At 43.1% G+C, this 21,399-nt stretch overlaps 1 protein-coding gene across 5 annotated transcripts in view; it reads left to right on the forward strand.

The window, feature by feature from the left end:
- HIVEP2 (HIVEP zinc finger 2) overlaps window positions 1-21,399 on the forward strand; it is a 106,119-nt gene that overhangs the window by 46,281 nt on the left and 38,439 nt on the right. For 4 of the 5 annotated variants that reach the window (XM_042017319.1, XM_042017321.1, XM_042017320.1 and 1 more), the window contains one exon: window positions 7,068-7,165. The exons of the other annotated variant lie outside the window; for it this stretch is intronic. The gene's annotated coding sequence lies outside the window, so the exon portion shown is untranslated. The remainder of the gene's footprint in view (window positions 1-7,067; window positions 7,166-21,399) is intronic. 5 annotated transcript variants of the gene reach the window in all.

Raw genomic sequence — 21,399 nt, forward strand, 5'->3', positions numbered from 1 at the left:
CTCAAACACTGTGCTTTGGCAACGCCCCCTGGATTAGAAGTGGAGTTTGAGGTCATTCCTCCTCCAGCCTGCCATGTATGGATAGGGCCCACGCTCATGACAAATTACTGACTTACTGGGCACACACCAAGAGCACAGTGACATCAGTGCAGAGGGATCTTGCCTGAGGACCTGAGAAGGATCAAAGACTTCACTGCTGCCTTTCTCTTGGTAGTCTTAAGGCATGGAGGGACTGGGAGGGAGGACACTTTAAACGGTCTTTCTCTAGATGTGGCAGTAACAAGGGGTAGTGAGATAGAGCGCTTGTTTCCCTGTGAAGAGGTCACATGAGGTCCAGCAGAAGTGCTATAAAAGTGTGTGCTCGCTCAGAGATGGTTTGGTGGCCTGTTCAGATTTTCAAGACAAATGATCAGCTGCCAGTGATGGTGTTACACTGGGACTGCCAACCTGCAGCAACAATTGTGTAATCCTGTGCTGTACAAGCTGTCTCTGCAACCGTCCGAGACTGATCTCAGCTTATCTGGTCTAAATTCAGAGTGCCTTGAGTGAAGTCTATACTTTTAATTAACACCAGACTCACTGAGCTGTTAGTTTTATGTTATAGGGAACCTTGGCTTAGATTTTGCAGGTAACAACCAAAACTCTGCAAACAGACCCTAAATCCTTAGATTATTTTCCCTGCTGACAAATTTCTGTTGCTCACAGGCATCCCACTTCCCTCCTGGTATCCTGCATGGCTGACTAGTTGCCAGCTTTTCAGGGACAAGTTAGCTGTCACCTACTGCTGAGATTGTCCAGCACTACTCTGCTGTTACTCTGCCATGGGCTTGATCTTGCAATGGCCTTTCCATGGAGATGGAGATAGTTTTGACAGCTCAAGTAATTGCCATGGTCTAGTGGGATATCTTCCATATTGCAAGGTGCCTGCTTAGTGGCCTTAATGGCCACTTAGTGTCTCTGCCTCAATTTCTTCATTGTGCACCTTGCTGTATTGGTTTTCCCCAATACATGGGTGTCATAGCAGGGTAGTAATTTCAAAGAGAGAATGGAAGCCAAGGCCCACTCCGTGTGGGAGGTTCCTCGTGATGATTTTGCCAAAGTCTGTTTGGATCCCATAGAGCATGAGCTTTACCTAGAATCCTATCTTGGGCTTGGCTGAGATCTGGTGTTTTCATTTTCCCTGCCCACTCTAGGAGGATCGCCAGATGTACTCCCATCTTCCTGCCAGCTGCCTGCACAAACAGCCCTCTTGGCAGCAGGAGGCTAGGCAAATGGGTTGAGCAATGTGTGTTTGAGGACACTGTGTCAATTGTCAGCTTGACCATTGTCTAAAAGCATCAAGCCTGGTTAGTGAGGGTGCTGGTCTCAGCTGGCAGTGTCTAAACCATTATTTGCAGTGAGGTTATGGACCTATACTTAGGGGGATGTACTCTTGCTAATTTAGCTCCTGGCTGAAGTGAAAAAAAGTAACCCAAAATCATAGTTCCAGTGGTGGCAGCAAAATAAGCTCCTGTGCAGATTGGGCTCTGAAGATAGAGGAGATAACGTAGAGAGGCTCCCAAGAAGAAATTGTGTTCCTGGTTTTAATAAAGTGAATCACCTATGTGTAAACTAAACAGAGTTCACAGGAGATGTTCCTTTTAGTTAAATTTTGTTTGTGTTGCAGAGCCTGAGAGACAATAAAACCACCTCCAGTAACACACATGCATTAGTAAATAAGTCTATTTTTATTTATATAATATGTATACTATACACATATGGATTTATACATATATTTATGTATATAAACACATATGTACGCACATAAATTTATGCATGTACAAATTTGAACAAACTGAAATTCTACAAAGATTTCTTGGTGCTCTTTGCATTGAGATCTGCAACATGGTGTTAGCAGGATACCAAAATGAAGAAAAGCTGTCTATAAACCAAATTTAAATGGGCTATCACACTCCTATTGAGAAAATCGTGGAAAACAAAAAAGCATATATACTGAAAAATAAAGCAGGCTTCAAATCTCTTGCTGTTTTAGTAATGAAGGCAAAAATGTTTACAGCGTAGAGACATTTGATTCAAAAACTAAATTATATACCTTTTACTTTGGAAGTAGTTCAAGATTTGATCCATTAATTTCATCAAACTGATTATAGAAAACATATTTCTGCAGTATCAGGAGCTGTCAGAATGACCTGGAATTAAGAGGGCAAAGGTAGAGTTGCTTTAAGTATTTTAATTCATCTGTTCAAAGATGATTTGTGTGAACACATTAAGAATACCAGTAAACTAATGGGAATAATTTTCTTCCACTTTTTCCAAATTCAATTGCATATGGTATGATTGCATTTGATCATGGCATGAACATCATTTCACAGATGATTGTCTTCTGGCATTGATTATATGAAGTCAATTTAAAGTATGACATTGCTTTTACCTTCCTCATGTCAGAATACTTTTTTGCTTCTAGTCTTAGCTGCCGTAGCTATCAAATTGTGTGTGTAATAAATTGTGTTTTGTTTAGAGAGCGATAACTGTAAAATATTGCCCATTTGGAGAAAAAGTGCTGCGATTGAGATTGATGCCTGAAGCTTAATGCATCATAGCTGCAATCAAGCAAATTTTAGACTTCTTATTTCTCCCATTACAGACGATAATTCACAGAGTTCTATGGACCGTCTGTGTCTGAGAAGGAGAAAAGGAGTACAAAGAGAAAAATTGGAAAATTAAAAAATTAAAATATTAGAAAATCCACACGGACTGGCTTCACACTCTAACATATTACAGTACAAAAGCTTTTATGGTCAATTGATTGCATTAAGTAAGAAAACATCTATAAAGAGAGAACTCATGCAAGATGGTTTGGAGTGGGAGATATGCATATAGCCCCACTGTTCTGGGTTACCAGCCATGAATTCAAGTTGTTTGTTGATGCACTGCAGAAGTGTGCACATTTTTCTACCCATATTGCCTGGCTCTTCTTTAGTACAAATCATTCTGTATAATCCTAGAATCTTGCTGCAGTTTAAGGGTACCTTACAGACCTGGTCAAAGTGAGGCTTTAGGTAAATTCCCAAACCATGGTAAGTTACATACAGTCTGTGCTGGAATGCTATCTGCTGCCAGCCAGTTAAGGAGTAACACAGGCATGGCTTTATTTGCCCTTTGTACTCTTGAAGCAATTTCACCTGTTTACTGTACTATTTCAGAATCTTTGAATAATTAGCAGTAAAATATTATCCAGTTGCTTTCCTAAAATTTTAGTTTCTGATTAAAATACACATGAGATTTCTGACTTTTTTTGCTTTGGAAGGTGCACAGGAATTTTCCTGTCAACCCCCTACCCTCAACTGACCTTACAGTGTCACTTTAACAAATATATAAGAAGTAATATAAAGCAAAGTTTTTATTCTTGATCCATGAAATTAATTAATTCTTGTGGTCAAATGATGCTGCTGTCTCTGTTACATTTTTGTTTCACCACTGAAGGTGTAGTTTTATGACTAGAAAATGATTACAGAGGTTGCCAAGGCTGCTAGCAGTGTTCCAAAAGCAGATGGTGTAAGAGTCATTATCAGAGCACTTCTGCCTGTGTTTCCAGGTCCCGTGTAAAAGGCTATTCCCTGAGAGTCTGAGATACAAAGTTCAAATTGAAAAAAACTCTTCCAAGCAGTGAGACATGCTGTGATTTTCATACTCTGATTTCCCTCCTGATGAGCTTGTCTGTTCATAGTCCCAATGGCTGGCAAACAACTGCAGAAGATTAGGAGAGTCATGACCAGGTATGACCAAATAGAATCACAGAATCATTCAGGTTGGAAGTCCAGCTGTTAAACCAGCACTGCCAAGTCCACAACCAGGCCTTGTCCCCAAGTGGCACATCTGCATGTCTTTTAGATGCCTCCAGGGATGGTGACTCAACCACTGCCCTGGGCACCCTGTTCCAATGCTCAACAGCTCTTTCCATAAAGAAGTTTTTCCTAATATCCAATCTAAACCTCCTCTGATGCAACTTGAGGTCATTTCTGTTTCTCCAATCATTTGTTAGTTTTAAGAAGAGAGCTAGCAATTCTAGAAAAACCAGAAATACTAGAATATGCTCAGCAGTGGTGGTTGCATTGCTGTCTGTCTTTGGTGGGCAGGCACTGGAGGCATGCTCCTTTGCTGCTGCGAAGGAACAAAGGATTGCTCAAATTTTTACTGATGCAGTGATAAAAACAAATTAGAAGTTTCTGGTTTTACTATCAAAACAATAACTCTGGGAGCTTTAAGTAGGCAGCAAAATCCTGTTTGATGACACATGCATTGTCTGGGCTTGTTAGAGACTCTGCAGGTTGGCTGTTCCTTCAGACCACGTCCTGTTTGCTAGAACCAGTGCTGCTGTGAGATGTAGGTTAGTAAGGAGATGCACTAGTACTGCCAGGACAAAACCCTACTGTCCTTAACCAGGTCTCGCTTTGGATAATATTTTGCCTCCTTGTAAGTAATGATGAAGCTTCTAAAAAATCAGAAACTGATCCAGCCTGCCCTGAATGGATCAGAGGCTAGAGTGTTCTTTGAGGCACCATGTTGAAGACAGTGAGATTACCAGAGCAAGAGGGAAGATATTGGATCCCATCAGTTTTGAGCTAAAATAAAGGAGAGGAAAATGGAATATAGTGTTCCTCGTGGATTCAATTTAAACACTCTCTATGAAGCTGGAGCAGCAGAAGTGTGATTTTGTTCCATAAATGATGTCTTTCACTTATGGCTTTATTCTCTTTTTATTAAAGTCTCCTCTGCTTCTGCCAGGGTGCTACAGAGAGGATTGAGTGCAAATGAGAATAAAGACCCTTGTCTTTAGGTTGCAGATTGGATAAACAAGTTCATGATGCATATTAATGAAAAATAACTGTGCAAGTGTAGCCATCACTAAAACCAGTTAGACCTATGGAAGCACAGAGCGATCTGCTTTAGGGCTGGAAGGTATCCATGCCACACCAGGGAGAGGATGCTACAATCCAGAGCACCCCTAGGTCCTACTGAAGGATGGGAGAATAAGGACTCACGCCTTCTTTATTGCTTTGCTTTGCTTTTTTCGCTGGGGCATTTTTCAGGTCAATTGTAAAATTACCAATTGAAATGCTGGCCCTGCTGAATACAGAGTTTTGCCCTTGAGTAGAGCCATGCCAAGGTTTCACCAACAGATTAAAACCATATTGGGCCCTATCTGTTCAAAGGTTCAAAAGTGGTTCCTGGCTTCACACCCAGATCATTTCCTAGAAAGCTGTAGGTTGGTGTGATAAAGCGCCAGGGGCTGCAGCCAGAGCATATGTTATTTTATATACTCAGATGCTTGTATAGACTGCTGTTGACATTGCTGGTCAGTAACACATTATCATTTGCTATTTGTTTCTGTTGCTGGTAGCAAACACTGCAGGGAAAAAAAGCATAAGCATATCCGTTCTATTGCCAGCTGGTTCCAGGCCTGCTTTACCTTTTGGCTTTTGGCACCCTGTTTCCACCAGCTCACATTTGTGCTCTGCTAGCAGTGGAAGTGCCATGTGTCACCTACCCCACAGAGGACAGGCTTTCCCTCTGTAATGGGCAGTGTGGGCAGCTGTTGCACTCACTGGAAGCAGAGGGAAGCTTGCTGTTGGATTCAGGGTATGGTATGGTCAGGCCACGGGCACAAATCTGCAAGTTCGGTGTGCTAAGTTTGAGATTCTCCTGTCCAAGTTCTCTGGCATGCTCCACTGCCATGACTTGTGTAAACCCTTGAAGAGCACATACCTTCTTCTGCTGTGGTGACCTGATCACCTGAGATGGTAGTCAGCCAGGGCCCAGTGACACAGCCAGGGCAAAAGAGCAGGAGAAAGGGCAACATGAGCTGCTCTTCTTGCTGGGACCCTGTGCACCCCTAGGGTGCTTCTCCCTGTGCAGGGCACATCCACCTGGGATGCTCACACTTGTTGCCTATCCCTGTCACATCACCTGGAATCTCATATGTGGGCATTCAAGGACGCAGGGAAGCCTGAAAGGAAGTGCCCTGAGCAAAATGCATGCTCTGGTTGTCTGTGTGTTCACACCAGTCTTCACAAAACCAGAACAGCCAGGCCCATTGGAGTATGTTGTCTCTAGGAGCTCACTGAAGGTTTGTTGCCTCAGTATTAACAAAGTGGGCGTTTTCAGTCAGCTCCACTGTGTACAAATTAGATGTGAGTCTCCAATTCCTGGTGCCTTGTCTGTATGCCCCAGTTAAGGGTATTTGATAACCCACTCCCTGCAGGTGTAAACAGAGCAGCCTGTGGCTGTCTAGCGTGTCTAACACATTAATGAACAAATCTCCTGGTGCTCTGTGCCTCGGATGCACATATACTCCTGCAACATGCCTACAGCAGGACTTTTGTATGCAGAGAGCACTTTCTTTGTGGTCTTTCCCAGAGTGCCATCACATGTAAAGAGAGATGTAAGGATTATGACTGTTTTTCACTGTGTAGGCTAATAACCTATTTTCTAAAACACACTAGCATCATATGGAAAAGGGAATTCCTAGAGATGATCTCACTTTTAAAGCACAGTGCTAAAACGGGAAAGAAGCAGGATGAAAGACATCATGTTGCTCTGGTTCAATAACAGGAAAGTATTTGCATTTAATTAAAAAATATGTACTCTTAAGTTAGGATTTGGGCATGATATTTTCAAAATTAGAAATTAGGCAGAACACTTGGAATGACAAGGTGTAAATGTAAAGAGACTACAAAGACACTTCATGCTTTGTGTTTAGGCTGCTTTTTGTATAAATCATGTTTGAAAATACATCATTGTATGTACCTAGTGGCCTTGTATGTCTGTTGTTTTCACTTTGACATATATTAGTTGATGCGTATTCTAGGCCACAGCGAGTTGGAAACCACAGGAGAGCTACTGATTGCTGGTGCCACATTGCTCTGAAGGTAGCAAGAAGGACTGTGACTGAATCTCTGAAGTTCTTACATGTATTGATGTAGCCAACACCATAATGTCAGTTAGGTTATAAAATCAAACAGCAGGCTGAATTGATCACAAATCTTGAATATTTGTTTTCCAAACAGGTGGAAGAGAGAGTCAACAGCCATATTTGCTGGAGTGGTGAACCAAATTGCTTTGACTGGAACCATTACTCACTTGCACCTTTGATGGCAGCAGCCAGGTAGGAGAGTGAAGGAAGGGCGTTTTTGTGTGAGCTGAGGGACGGGGTCTGAGAGCATAGTTTTTCATTCTCAAAAGGCTTCATGTGGAAGTCACCCACATTTATATTCTGATTAAGTGTCCTTTTGTTACAACTGAATGCCACTCTCGCTGAAATCAGAGACATTTCTCTTTTGGGGCAGGTTTTTATTCATTTGGAAGTGATGTTACTTTGTCCACATACTTGGTTTGCCACTTTCCCTTCTCTTACACAGTTCTTGTATCAAGTATCCAGGGAGCCCACTTCTTGAACTAAACAAGCAGAAAACTGTGCTTGTAAAAATATAAGAAGATATCGTGGGTGAGGTTTTTATATCTGAAATGTCTGGGGATTTTTATTTACTTCGTCTTAAAATATAAGTTGGTGATTTCTGCTTGACAGTCTTTCCATTTCAAGTGCACCATGGACAATACTGTTCAAGGTTTAATTTTTCCTCTGGGTCTTGAACACTTGGGCACATTGAATCTGCAGTTATGAAAATGCTGATGTTGTTGTACGCAATAAAACCCAAGATAGCTTAAAGTTAGTGGATCCCCAACAGAGGTCTTACTGTGGCATCAGATAGTTCAGAAGACAATTTATCTTGTCAAGAAAAGGTCAATTTTCAGCTACTGATTGCAGCTCCATGTTTATTTGGGTTGGTAGTCACCAGTTGGTCAGTTTTCACACTGACAGTCTCAAAAACGATGCCTGTCTGCAGTACACACAGTTACTTTTGTTGCTGTAGGAGACCTGAAGCACTGAGAAGCTCCTCTTCTCTCATCTTCTCTGTACAGGCACATCCTTGATGGTCAGAGAATTGTTAGCCCTTAGAATTTGATAAGACTAGCTTGAAAGAGTGAAAGGTTAAGAAACCTTTAAGAAACCTAAGGGTTTGATCTCTCTCACTGACTTTCTTTTTTTTTATTACTATTATCCAATATTTATTTTCAGCCATAGGAGCTAGGTATATAAGGAAGACACTGGAGATTCTCATGTGATATTATGAGCACAGGAGAAGGTGTTCAAAGAAAACACAGAACATATTTTGAGGTAGCCCCACCAGATTTTTCAGAATTATGTGTTAGACCTATATTTCAGAAACAGTCTTGGACCTATGTTTCATTCTATCTATGAATTCAGTGAAAGAAGGGGTTAAATTGAGAAGGACAATCCCTTGAACTTTGCACAACCCTGGAACTTATCCCAAATATTCTGCAGTCCAGGATGGTGCTATATAGGACATCTCTTCTTATGGATCCCTCTCGAGGTCCCTGCAATGGAAGTTGTGGATATCTGCGTTGTTCTCTTTCCCCTCTGCAGTCTCTGGGGCAACTGAGATGCTTCCGCGCAGCCTGGGATCAAAGCTGGGTGGGTGAGAGGGTGTGAACTGATGGCTGTCAGCAGGGCTGTTACCCCCGCCAGAGGTCCTGTGGAATTTCTGTTTAAAGTTCAGCAGGAAAATAAACTGTCCTCATGCACCCCTGAGCTCTGTTGCCAGTTTGGAAAGCATTAACAGCGTGTGAAATTTATAAGGAGCAGTAATGGAACACTGCTGCGGTATGGAAACCTGGCCATGTCCTGACTCACCAGGAAGGGTTTAAGTGGAAAACTGAGAACTTTGGTACACAAGAGTATGGCGGCCATCCTCTGAAATGGAGTTTTAGCATACATTTTTCAGGTTTTGTTAGCGTGTAACTCAACGGCACTTGTGTGCATTGGGCCCTTACTGCTGTGGCTCTTGTACACTGAGAACTCTCCACGATAATGTGTCAGCCGAGTAATGGCACACTTCACTTTTTGTTTGGAACAATTGAATTTTAGAGTAGTTGCTCTCAATTAACGTAGTTCTAACCAGTGTTATTGTAACTATGATGATATGTACCATTACCTTGTGTGCTAAGGATATTAAAGCAAGCGCTTAATACTGGTAGGGTAGTAAATATGCTGTGCGAGCTGGTAAAAGGCTCCCATTAAGAAATGGAACCCTATTACTGCCCACTTTACAGGTGAAAGCTTGCAGTCTGATTCCACCACTAGGAATGGTGTGGCACATTTCCTCCAAGGACCAGAGCATGCAATACTGCCAAACTAGCAGTCCCAGCCGTCCTTCAGGGAATGTTTCCTGCAGCTGAGCAAGATTGCACAAGCTGTGGTGTGGAGGACTAGCTGTTTTATTCTGTCTGAGAATCCTTTGAAGATACTGGTCCTGGTTCTCTACTGCCTGAAACCTTTTGCTATTTATACCTGGGTAAAGTGAATGCCGAGCGAGCATAAAATGCCACTACTCTAGTGCTAAAGGAGCTGTTACCCACTTTGCCCAGATATAAATGACTATGCAAAGGGTGAAGCAAGTTCAAGGTCTCTGATTTTGCTGTGACATTGCCCCTAGATCCTGCTGCTCATTGCTGACAGTGTGAATAGAAGGAGGGTGAATCTTCCTGTAGGTTTGAGCTCAAGATGTGCAAACTCGGGGAAGTGAGAGCACTTGCTTCTGGTCCCGCTAGTAGCCAGAGAGAGGCAAACCACGTTTCTTCTTTCACGTCCCGGAGGCGGCCGAGCAGGGTGGCTGGACAGCAGATCCATTCGTCAGTTCCCTGACAGCCCGTGGCGGGGCGGGGGGGTGGCGGAATGAGACACGAGAACGTCCAGAGGAGGCAGAAATGGGCACTACGCTCTGCAGCCTCACAGCTGCCGGGCACGAAGGGCCGCGCTGGCGGGGCAGCGGGCGCGGCGGCTCCGGCGCTGCGGCGGCTCCGGCGGGGGCGGGCGGGATGGGGAAGGAAAAGCCCGCGCCTGGCGCAGCTGCCGCCTGCCAGCCCTCGTCCCCTCGGGCAGCTCCGGCACCCTTCTGCTGGCGGCGGGCTGCGCCTGCGGGGAGGCGCAGTTTGTCTTCTGTTTATTTCAGTGTCCCCACCCCCCCCAAAAAAAAAACAAAACCAGCCCCGAAAGCCATAAAAATCAGCGCTTGTTTAATGAAATCTAGCAACTTCATTTTCCCCCACGCAGAGTATGTGGCCCGTGCAGCCGCAGATGGCAGTGCACTGACATCCCGCCTATTGGAAGGACACGGTCCTTGAAATCCTCTGGCACCGCGAGCTACTGCTTTCAAACTAGAGCAGAGACAGATAAGGATATCGTGAAGGAGAAATTTGGCGTTGTGTATTATAAGACCAAATCCTCAAAAGACCTGCGTACTTTTGGCAGTATTTCATATCTTGTAAATAGAACCCATATATATTCATGCGTATTTTAAGCAGAATATAGTGTACTGCAATTTCTGCCATCTAAGCAGATATCTTGGTAGAGTAATTTAAAAACAGAGCTGTTTTTTTTCATAGCCAGCACTGCACCGATTAAATAACAAGGCCACCATCCTGTGTTAGGCATCCTGGCCCAGGGGCTCCCAGGTGTCCATGTACCTGCTGAAGGCAGTGCAGAAGTTCAGGAGTTGACCCAGCACGGTGTGAGGGCATCACTGGCTGGCTCTCTCTGAGCAGAGCTGTGTGGGGGTGGTGTGCTGCAATGCACACTGCTGTGCAAGAGACACTTCTAAAAAGCAAGACATGCAAATAGTCTTGGAATACGGGCAGCAGGAAGGATTCTTTATAATACCTGGATAAACCACTATATGTTTCATTTCTTTATAATTCTGCAAGTAACCTACTTTTTGCTGGGGGTAGGGGGTCATATCAGCACGAACACTGAACCACTGAACCCCTCATTTGATGGCATTAATTTTACGTAACTTCCAAGACATGTATATACCGATTTGCATCTGTATTTCCCTCTGTCTAAAAATATCTTAAGGTTATAGATTCAAGGCTTACAGCTTCAATTAAGACATGAGTGAACAATTGCAATTTTAAATCTGCCAGTGACATATATGCAGAATTATTGTTACATACCATGCTGTAGTAACCCTGAATTATTTCAAAATATAAGCAAGACACTATACTACGTCAGTCTTTAAAAGCAATCCTATGAACCTTGCTGTGTTCTTATCAAAATTTGAAGAATTTGCATTTTTGAAAAATTACAGTCCAGTGCCCTGTGCAAATCTGTGTGAGTGGAGTCTCTTGCTCACTGACACTTCGCTAAAAAGTTCTGAGACTGCAAAGTTTCAGCCAGTTGGGAAGCTCAGATCCACACTAGCAGTTACTTCCAGATGGCTGCACTTTGATTTGGTACTAAGCCTTCTAGCATCTCAGCCTTTGCATGTTTGGGATGGTGATGTGTACTGTTCCACTTGTTTTTGCCAGAAAATGTACAGGGCATTGTATGATAAGTTTTGACACATGGTATAGCTCAAAGAAGAGGTGAGAAAGAGAGTGTGGGGAGAGAGAAGGGACAAGGAAAAGACAAGGAGAGGAAAAGAAAGGAGTAAGAAAATGCAGCAAGAGAAGTTTATGTCAGTGTAATGAATTCAGCCTGACTGGCAAATACAATCTGACTGCAAGTTGTGAATTTCATTGAATTTGATCCAAGAAAGACACAGCTGAGCAATCTGCAGGAAGCAATCTTTTCCTAGAAGTATTCAGCTCCAAACTATACAAATTCTTCCACTGGTCATAAAATGTCTGTCTGCTACTGAACCTGTGCAATCAGGTATTTTTGAAGAGAAAGTATTGTACTGAAACAGTCAACTAAAGAATAACAAAAAAATTCACTAAATGTAGAGTTTTGAAAGAAGAAAACCTATATAATTTGAAGTTGGCCAATGAAGCCCTAGTGATAAGGACAGTTAATCATTCTGGTGCAGCTGTTTCCTGACATTTCTGCAAAATGTTGTGGAAAAATTAATGAAGGTTCGTTCAGTAATGGTTTCAAGCTTGGCTAGTGGAAAATATGACAGTATTTCCATCGTCAATTAAGAACAAGCAAGGCCTTTTTTTTTCCGTAGGGGAAGTGGTATGCAGTTTGTACTGCACAGGAAACTGTAGACTTGAGAGCAGCTGTGTGATAGTAACAGGTATGCAGAGAATATGGAGAAGGGCCCAGGCCCTCTTCCCTTATCACATGTGCTTCAGTGTAGTAGAAGTAGCTCTGTTATATACTGGAAATACAGGATACTTACACTATCTACCATGTGGGGTATTCCTTTGAGTGTCTGGCTCTGAAAATAAATGCCCTTCTTGTCACTTCAGTCACAAAGCTTGCATTAATAAGGTTTTTATTGCAATTTTATTACCGTGATGTCAGAAAAGACTAATTCCTTCAGGTGGAGAGACAGAAGATTTTTTTGCTCATCTCTGAAATTCAAGTTACTTGCAATTTGACCTCAGCATGTCTGGTTGTCGCAGCCGTGCAGCATGCCTTGGTGAGCACATCTGGTTGCTGTGCTGCCTGGGTGTGGAGCAGCAGTAGAGCTAGAGGGGAACTCACTGGCCTCGTGTGCAGTACAGACAGGGGCTGTGTGTTTGAACTCAGTGTCATGCGTGTGTATGTGGTGTTGCAGATAGCCAAGAAGTGTGTGGAAACACGAGCATTGCCAGGGGGTGCATTCCTGTTGCAGAGCAGCATAGCTGAAGGTCACTGTTGCAGCTGAGCAGTGGCTGTTGCCCACTCCTTCACCTTGTAGCCTGCAGCCCCTGGCAGGCAGCCAGCTGCTGACAGCCGCCTCCAATGGCACCTTGGGGCTCCTGATCCTGCCAAAGCTCCACTGTGCGTGAGCTCCTCCGGCCCAACTCAGTTGGGGGTATGCTGGATCCTCTCTGCACTTGAATAGGCTATATGGGACAGAAGGTAGTTGGGAAAGAGACAGTTTCACTCTTGAGAATAAATTGTGAAGACCAGTCCTATACAGTCAGTAGAATTAACTTTTTTACTCAAAGGGTTCTAAATTTTATTTTGTGTTAAAAATGCATTAGTGTGAAATGTCCAGGTCTGGTACAGAAACATTGTAAATCACTGCAAATGTTTAGGTAAATGATTTAGGTGCTCAGTACCTTTCTAGTACCTTTCTGGACTGCGAGGTTTTGTACAAGCCTGCTTCCTGTAATAGCTTTTTCTTCCTCTGACTTTCTGAGATACTTTGAGCCCTACCATAAATACAATTACTAGCCTGTTTACACAGTATGATGATTCATGCTGAAGTGGTGGATAGAAGATGCACTATAATGAATGGTGTATGCTTTCCTAATATTGCTCTGTGAAGGAGACATTTACTCAATGCTCCTCCTGCAAATTTAGAAGACCCTTAGCAAACTCACTAAAAATGTTTGTCTTGTTCTCTGTAATGGTAGCTGTAGAGTGTGTAGTTCTTATTGACAGGTTTAAGCCAGTGTAAAACAATTAATAATGATAGAGTTATATCCATTCACATAAGCACATAAAAGTCAGCCCCAAGTTTTCTCTCCCTGATGCAGTCCACTGTGAGAAGCTTCATTTAAGATTCTCCCGAGCCTGCAATCCCTAGTGCAGGTAAACCTGTTGCTGGAGTCAGTGACAGCTTTACCGGTATCAGAGTTATCAGAGCATTAGAGACAGCTCATATAAGAGCCTCTAGTTAGTCTTGATTTGGGACATTAAAAGATGAATCCTTCAAGCACCCCACCTGTAACCACGTGCATGCTGCCACTGCAGCCAGTATACTTCATGCCTGCAGTGAGATTGCTGTGTGCTGCAGGGTGTGCTTGGGAGTAAGGGAAAGATGAGGGCTTTGCTTTTGTAGTTTATCTGATGTGGGAAATCTGAGGGTGCTGGGTCAAACATGAGCTGCTTTTAAACTTCTCAGCATGAGGCCTGTGCCTACAGCTGCTTAGGAATTTCCCATAAAAACAATTTGTCAATTGAAAGCGGAATTTCCACAAGAACAAGTTTTCCACTGGAAAATTTCCATATTGCTATTTTTATTTTTTTGTTTTCCCATGGAAATCTCCGAATGAAATACTTCCCTTTAAGTCACTTTACTCCATGAAGAAGACCTTTGATTAGCTGATCTGAGCTAAAATGGTTTCAGCTGCCATTAAGTTGCATCTGCCTATTATGTCTCTCATCTCATGATGAATGGCAGTACAAGAATTTTATGCTTAAGAAGTTCCTGTGGGCAGATCACCTTGACAGTCTTCATGTCCCACACTGTGTTGTAGTCACTTGTGTGAAAAAGATTACTAACTACTGAAAAAGCAATGTCAAAGTGAAACAGGTTCTACAATAGAGACAATACAAACCCTGGGGAACCAGAGAAGCCTTGTCCATTTGTGAGCTTATATATTTGCTGTTTAAACTCAGTTTCCCAAAATTTTGTGTGTATTATACAGGTTATTTAAGATGTCTGTGGGGGTTGTAAAACTGTTGGACTCCATTTGAGATTAATGGGGAATAAAAAGTATGTTAAAGTCATTGTAAAATTGACTAAGATTACACAATCAAGGTGAAGGACTTCCACTCATCTTGTTTTAATGCCTGGCCTGACAGCCCCTACCGAGGGGAGCTGGGTAATAGCTGAGACATTACTGTGGGTGACTGGACACCTGGTGCTGAGCGTATGGGAGGGGAGAGGAATGGTGCTGACACCAAGGTGTTCATCGTATCACACAGTGACCTCTCATGGATGAACATTAACTTTTACTTTTTAAACCAACTGTTTGAATAATACCAATATTTGTAGTAGGTTCTGAGTTCTCCTTATGGTACTGTGCCTCCAGACTTCTATCAATCTTTTTCTCTGTCTTGCTATCTCTCATCGGTTCTTCTTGCTGTTCTCGTTGACACATGGAGCAAGTTCTAGTCACAGCACTAAAACTTTGGTTATATTGCACGGTGACCAGCTGGCAGTTTCGGTGGTCATGACTGATGGCACGCACAGAGTACTAGCCCCTGTTGTCCCTGAGGGAAATTTCCCTCAGGAGGAAATGGGCTGTACCAGAAAGTGGGCTGTGTGACAGCTGCTGCACCAGAGGAAGCTCACTATCAACGTGAGGCTGAAGGCAGGTGCAGGTTTTTTCACCGGGTGCACACAGGAAGCAGCATGGCCAGTGTCTGACTTTCCTTCAGGCAGCTTCCCCTGGGCTTCTCAGAAAGGCACGGGAGTTGTGGTTAAATATTACAATCTAACCTTTTACTTGCTTACAGACTGACCAGGAGCTAAGTAACTTTAAGCCATTAGCTCCATTTTAGGTGTCTCTTCCACTGGATGAAGGGCAGTTGACTCTCAATCATATCTTGCAAACAAATGACTCAGAGTGAAAATCCTGGGCTACCTTTACCTACAGCAGAGCATGGTGCCAGCACATCTGATGCATCCTCCTCTGTCCCTTGTTCTACCCCTCTCACAGGATTCTTTTGAGTTCCCATTCCCCCTTACTCTGTCACTGGTTTGTTCTGACCCTCATAATTTTCACTGGGTAGCCTGAATTAGATTTCTGAATGCTTGATCTGAACCTTCTTCCTTCTGGGAGGATAGGACTGACAGCTTGTGGAGAACTTGCTTGACCCTATGAAATCAGGAAGGATTTTTTAGAGCTGCCTTAGTCATTAATCCTGCCAGCATCCCCATTCTTACCAGATGGTGCTGGGAACCCTCCCAGCCCCAAACCCTTCTGCTTCCCCACTGCTTAGCCGCCCCAGTGGTGCTGAAGACAAAGGTAACAGATCTGAGTAGAAAGAAGAAGGGACACATAAGGACTGGCCATTAATTCTTTATTTAAATATGTCAACAGTTGTGTTTAGGTGATACTGACTTAAGTCGCTGGCATTCAAGGAAACACCTAATAGGCCTTCTGTGCTAATAGCAAAGACTTAATTGTACCAAAAAGCTGAACACAGTTTCAAAGATAACACAATGTATCTCCACTGTTTCCTCCTGTGTGTTGTCCATTGGGAAAAACAGTAAAGCCCACTTCACTTGTAGTTCCCTATGCTAAAATGGAAGGTTTTCTTCAAGTATAATTGGAACTGGAGTTCTCATTCACATGTTAGAATTTGAAGACTAACTGGAGGAATGATCACAGCAATTATTCACACTGTTTGGCAAGAAAAAAACGATTGACAAAACCTACATTGGTGACAATCAGTTGTATTTCATGGCTGCATTGCAAAGACCTTGGTTCTAAATATAAGATAGGGAGAAGTTGTTCTGTTTAGTGTGTCCTAAAATTATCCAGCACAGAAATACTTTAAGGAAGTGTAAAAATGAATTCTCAATTTCTCAAAAGGCAGCTTAAAGGGGAAGGCATGCTGATGTGGAAGTATTGAATAAATGCCATCTCAGTAACAATTTTACCAAATGTAGGGAAGAGTCATACACGTCACGTCCTTGTTATAAGATTCATGGAGAAAATACTCCCACTCAGATAGAAATTCACTGTAAACAGCTCTCTTACTGTTAGAGTTGATGTACTTTTGAAGATGCAGTGGCTCTTAGAAGGAAAAGAGCATGTTGTGCAATAATGTGACCTTATGTTGCATAGACACTTCCAGTTTTGGAATGTGAAATGTCTGAAACTGGGAGTGGGCGGACAAGAGGTGGAGCCAGTCAGGAGCCTGGGTGGCTGCGTTTCTGAGAAACTCTCTTCTGCTGGTGAGTGCTGCTAATTCGCCAAGCGCACAGCTAAAGCCCTGAATAGTGCTAAGCTGAACCACTAAACAATATCAAGTTTCAAATGGACATGGAGCTATAGGGTGATATTTTGGAAGTTAATTGTATAAAATCTAGTTGAAAACAAGGCTGAATTCTTTCAGACCCGAAACCACAGCCTCCCAGAATGCGTCAGAGACTCTTGATGCTGCAGCGAGGTCAGCTTCCCTGCTCCCCTACCTGTGAGTCAGGACAATTCTATTATAGGAAGCTTTTGTTGGAGGCTCTTGATAGAGAGGTAGACAACATGCAGATGGTGAGGACACAGTGGGACAGAGTTTGGATCCTGTGCCTGCATAAATGGTCACCAACAGGCGACCAACAGGTCAGAAGACCATTTTTTCTGGAGAACGGTGGGATACTAAGGGAAGAATAGTATTTGAGCAAGAGGTAGGTTCAACTGATTTCACCTTCTGTCTAGTTAAAACTTGGATTCAGAGTCCACTCAAGCTGGCACTGTATTGATTTCTCAAGGGGAACAAAGGGTAAGTCTCTCGTGGGCTTAATGCCCTCAGTGCTTGTCCACAGTTTCTTCCATATCTACTTTTGGTGAAAATCACAGAAAAATAATTTTAGAGCAACTCAGTTCACTGTAGAGAGAAAAAGAAAACCAAGGAGGAAACAGAATGTATTCAACAGGTGGGAATTTCAGAGGTGTTATCTTGATTTTCAGTCAAGGCAGGCACTTTTTAAAATAGAAACTTCCTGTGGGGTAGTCATCCACTTATTCTTTCCTTTTCTGTGAATCCAGACCTGCTCATGGGTGGATCAACACTACTGGGACTTAAAAATATCTGCGAGCAATGCTGCCCCATTTATATTAGCGTGCCTGTAACTTTCTCCTTGTTGTTTGTTATTGCTGTTATTACCAGGACTGCTCTAGCTGAGTGTTATCATGGATGAAATTCCTGTAACAAGCAGCATTTTGACAACTTGGAGCTGTGGTTTTAGATGTGCTCTCCTTTTAATGCTGGCAGATGCTCTGTGCTTCCTGGACTCACTGCTACTGGAGAAGAGGTATCTTACAGCAGTCTGTGATTAAAAAGATACCTCTAGAAATAATTTACTCTATTAGGACTTTTATTATTTCTATGTGAGATTTCTAGCAGCAGGTAAGAGATCCGGGAAACCAGCTGTAGTTACTTAATTCATGACCTGTGAGAAAAGAAGGTTTTGGTTTCCACTCCGGATGAGCACCTTGAGTGAAAAGCAGAGCATGCAAAGGGCTGACCTACCTGAGCCCTCAGCACAATGGGTAGTTCTGCATTTGAGTGACTTTCCTGAGAGCACCCCATGTGGAGTTTTCCACTTTATTTAAGGCTTATGTTGTACTGGTTTGATCCACTTTCCATTTCACTGGTGGAATATTTCTATTAACTTTCTCACAAGCTGATTCAGACTGCATAAAAAGGGGAAAAAAGAAAAGATTCAGATTTGAATCCATGGGTGGTGCATTTTATGAGCAACTTCATCAATGCTTTGTTCCTAGAGGTGTAAACAACCTTTTCTTTAAAAAATGAAGAAAAACTGGATGCACTTCTGGTGTCCCTCTGACTGCCAAGCGTTCATTAGTAAACAGTCAGGCAAATGGACCTCCTTATGCAGATATGTCTGAGCCCATATGTAGACGTATTCACATGTGGAATTCGAGTTGGAGAAAATAATGTGTTCTCAATAGACTTGCTGAGGCAGTTATCTGCCTGAGATTACATTTGTGTTTTCCATTCAGAAAGTTTTAAGTCTAAAGATGGTTGTGATGGAAAAAGAACTACCTAAAGCGTAAAGCAAGGCTGTAGTTTATCTGAGCTTTATGATGAGGAGGGGGTGGACAGACAAACCGAAGCAGAGCAGTGTGGTCTCCCAAAAGGGGTGTAGAACTGCCCCAGGCAGAGGATGCTCCTGGACATTTTGACAGCACTAACTGCCACATTCCCCTTTTAGTGTGATTCAGCGAATTATTTCCCTGTTGGATAAGATGGAAGTATGCTTCCTCTGCCATCTGCCTGGTTGCCTGCTGTCCAAACCTGCTCTGACCAGTCAGCAGGAAATTTGGGTGCTTTTGACCTCCACTGGCCTTTTCCTGGCCTTCCTCTGCCCTTTGCTCTTTCTGGCAAGGTCCTGTTGCAGTCAGACTGCAGGATAGCCACCTAAGTGCCAACATCTTCCACCTGTCATGTGAAACTGCAATTTGGTTCACATCAGTTCTGTTCTTTCTCTAAGCAGTTTATACAGAATATAAAAGTTCATATCCTATCTTATGATTAGATTTGACATCCTTGAACAGATCAAGGAGAAAAATGAATTGCTACCCTGAAGAAAGTTGTGAAGAAAAATATCAGAGTGATGGCTTTTTGCTTTTAAGTTTTACTGATCAGAAATCAGAGGCTGAATTTTGGATCAAACATCCATAGCGATTTTACAATCAAATACTCCCAGCTTGTGAAGATGCAAACAGCAGCTACTCCAGCTTGCTCTAATGAACCAGCAGCTCTTTGTTGATGCTAGCAAAGCAATTAGGCTCCCTGTTACACAGTTGCATCTGAGCAATTTGGTTTATTTTACTCAAGCAGACCTCACCAATCCACAATTAAAATGGCATTTTTATCTCACACTTAGGGGTTGAGAAAAAGCTTTTGAAGGTCTTCATTCCTCTAATGAGCTTGGGAGAGGAACAAAATCAAACAACGGTTTTTTGTGGCAGGAGTTGGGTTGTGACTGAGACAGTTGGCTACTTCATTATAGCAAACATGTAGGTGGCCTTTCTCAAGTTTTGAGATCCGAGAGAGAAGCTCTGACTTGACTGACATCTTTGAGGGGAGTGGAGTCAATCCTTTGCAGAAGGAGGGTCAGGTCTGCTGTGCCATATGCAGCACGTGCTGACAGTGAGCCCTTTCCTCTCAGCTGCTTTGAAGTTACAGTCTCTATCTTTCTGGCAGGATCAGATCCAAGTGGTGAGATGGCCCTGAGTTTGGGCAACTTAAAATGTCTGTAATTTTTTGCACCTGTTTGATTGTAGTGTTTACAGCTCATTTTTACCCTGGCTTTCTTTTCAGTGTAACAGTTACCAGCAGACTTTCTTGCTGGTACTGGTTCCACTCTGAAGGAAAGGCTGGACGTAATTTGGAGGATCGTTAGGGTGAGATCAGCTCTTGAAACCCGAGTCAAGTTAATGATGAAACCTGAGTTTTGTTAATAATACATTGTAATTATTACTGCCAGCAGGGCAGATACCTCGTATTTCTCATCTTCTTAGCTTGAGGGTCCTAGTTCCAGTGGTCTTGTTCAACTTGTTGTCTGTTCCACCCCTTGCTTGTGTCTACAAAAGGAAGATTCCTGATCTCTACCACCAGATTTCCACTTGAGCTTTCCCAGGTAGAGCAGTGTCTCCGCAGATGTTGGTGCGTTACACAAGCTGGGGTGCAGAGGGGCCGAGAGGAGGATACATGATCAACAGATGAAGCAGCAGAACGTTAATAATAAAAGACACCTAATTGGAGGTGCCCTTTTGCCCAGCAATGAGGACATATGTCAGTGCACAGCAGGTACCGGACCCGTGGTAACCTGCTCCCACCTCCTACAGGTCTTCCTGAGGACAAAATTGCATTATGAGCTGAGCCGCTTGCCTGCTGCAATTGCCACTAAAGCATTAATCCTAACCTTTTGTAGACTGCATCCATGCTTGCACCTCAGAGGCGCTGGGCCAGATTGGAGAGGTGACATAAATCACGGTGTGCCTTATGAGTTGGTGAGTGGGAGGGGAGTGCACACTGGGGAAAATAACACCACGCAGGGGCGGGAGGGAGAAGGCTGTGGCAGGAAAAGCAGCCTGCGGCAGGATGTAGGAAGATGTGAGATAGTGCAGACTCTCTTTACTTAATGCTGTATTTTCTTACTGCCTCCTGTAGCTCTCCCCTGTAGCAGCCTCCCCTGCTGTCCTGTGCTGGTGCCCGCTGCCTCCATTTGCCCATGGTGGGGTGAGGTGCTTTAACCAACTGTAGGCTTTCATTTTGTGGGAAATGCCACTGTGGAACTGTTGTCCCATCTGAGGTGCAGGACACCACTACATCTGGCCTCCCACCCCATCTGTGCCATGTGTTTGTGAAGGCATGAGTTAGGGACTTATTTTAGGACAAGATGAAATGGCCTTAAGTTGCACCAGGGAAGATTTAGTTTGGGTATTAGGAAAACTTTCTTCATAGAGAGGTTAGTCAGGCAGTGCAACAGGCTGCTCAGGGAAGTGGTGGAGTCACCATCCCTGGAGGTATGTAAAAGTCTTGTAGATGTGGCACTCTGGGACATGATTTAGTGGTGGACTTGGCAGTGTTAAGTGAATGGCTGGGCTCAATGATATTTTCCAATCTAAATGATTCCATGATTCTACATTTGAGACAATAAGGTTCCAACACCCATAATTTAAACACTGGCCAAAGGAGAAAGCCTATAGCAGGAACTTACCAAAAAAGAAGACTTCATTCCGTGATTTTAAGATTTCAGTCTGTTCTACAGAATTTTGGAAAATACTGGAATTTTGGAATGTAATAGTAAGTGTTATATTTTCTTAAGTGTACAGTGAAAATAATTTTTCATTTTTCTAATGCACTTTTCTGCAGTTTTCTTAGTTTAAACTTCTCCTTTG

Source organism: Corvus kubaryi, unplaced genomic scaffold, assembly GCF_017639235.1.
Source record: "Corvus kubaryi isolate FWS band 111438036 unplaced genomic scaffold, C.kubaryi_AGA036_p1.0 split3-73, whole genome shotgun sequence".
Classification (NCBI taxonomy): Eukaryota; Metazoa; Chordata; class Aves; order Passeriformes; family Corvidae; genus Corvus; species Corvus kubaryi.